At 62.6% G+C, this 880-nt stretch overlaps 1 non-coding gene across 1 annotated transcript; it reads left to right on the top strand.

Moving 5' to 3' along the window:
- Positions 1-298: 298 nt before the first annotated feature.
- TRNAR-ACG lies at positions 299-371 on the top strand. Its single transcript has one exon. It is a non-coding gene; the product is annotated as a tRNA-Arg (tRNA).
- Positions 372-880: the final 509 nt, after the last annotated feature.

The raw sequence follows: 880 nt of genomic DNA, 5'->3' as shown, positions 1-880 counted from the left end.
TCTGTCAAACGGGGCGCACACAGAGCCTGTCGGCCCCTGATGGCAGGGGGCCCTGGACCCACGTGTTAATCTGCACCTGCCTGCATGCTCCCCACACCCACTCCCCACAAGCCACAGCTCCACACACAGCCACCCCGCTGCTGCCCCCGCCGCTGCCCCAGGCATAGGGGGAAGCCTCCGCTCCTCCGGGCCTCCTGAAGAAAGATGAAGCCCTGCAAATGCAGGAATGGGGAAGGGAGGCTGGCCGCCAGGTGTGCGCTCGCCCTTCACAAGCAGCTGGGGGAGCACAGGTGTGCATGGGCCAGTGGCGCAATGGATAACGCGTCTGACTACGGATCAGAAGATTGTAGGTTCGACTCCTACCTGGCTCGTACTAGCAGCAATGTCTGACACAAGGGCTCTCTTCTGCCTGCCCCTTCATGTTGCTTTTGGCCCAGGCACCCACAGCCCTCATGCCAGGGGAAGAGAAAAGTGCCCTTTGGCCCATGCCCCATTTGGAGCTGCAGCCCCCGAGCGGGCATGCCAGCACAAAAGGCAATGCAAAGCGCTGGAGAATGTGGGCATCAATCCCACTACCTCTCGCATGCAAAGCAAACACTCGACCACCTGACATAATTCCCTGGTGCACAAAGCCGTGGCTATGTTTGCTATGACCCTGCACAAACAGAAAATTGGTGGCCCCCTCCCCGCAGGCAAGGGCAAATTCCCCCCGTGTGCCAGGGGCTGTAGCTGGGCCCCTGAGCCCCCGTGGTGTGTCCAGGGTGGGCCTGCAGCACCGTGGGATGGGCCAGGTTGGGCCAGGGGCTGGGTTTGGGGCCCGCTTTTGGTGGGGGGCATGACCACCACCCCTCCTGCCCACCTGCCCCTCTGGTCCCGTCCA

Source organism: Alligator sinensis, unplaced genomic scaffold, assembly GCF_000455745.1.
Source record: "Alligator sinensis unplaced genomic scaffold, ASM45574v1 scaffold446_1, whole genome shotgun sequence".
Taxonomy (NCBI): Eukaryota; Metazoa; Chordata; order Crocodylia; family Alligatoridae; genus Alligator; species Alligator sinensis.
Note: the sequence above shows the minus strand (reverse complement) of the source record. Positions and strands in the feature narration are given on the sequence as shown.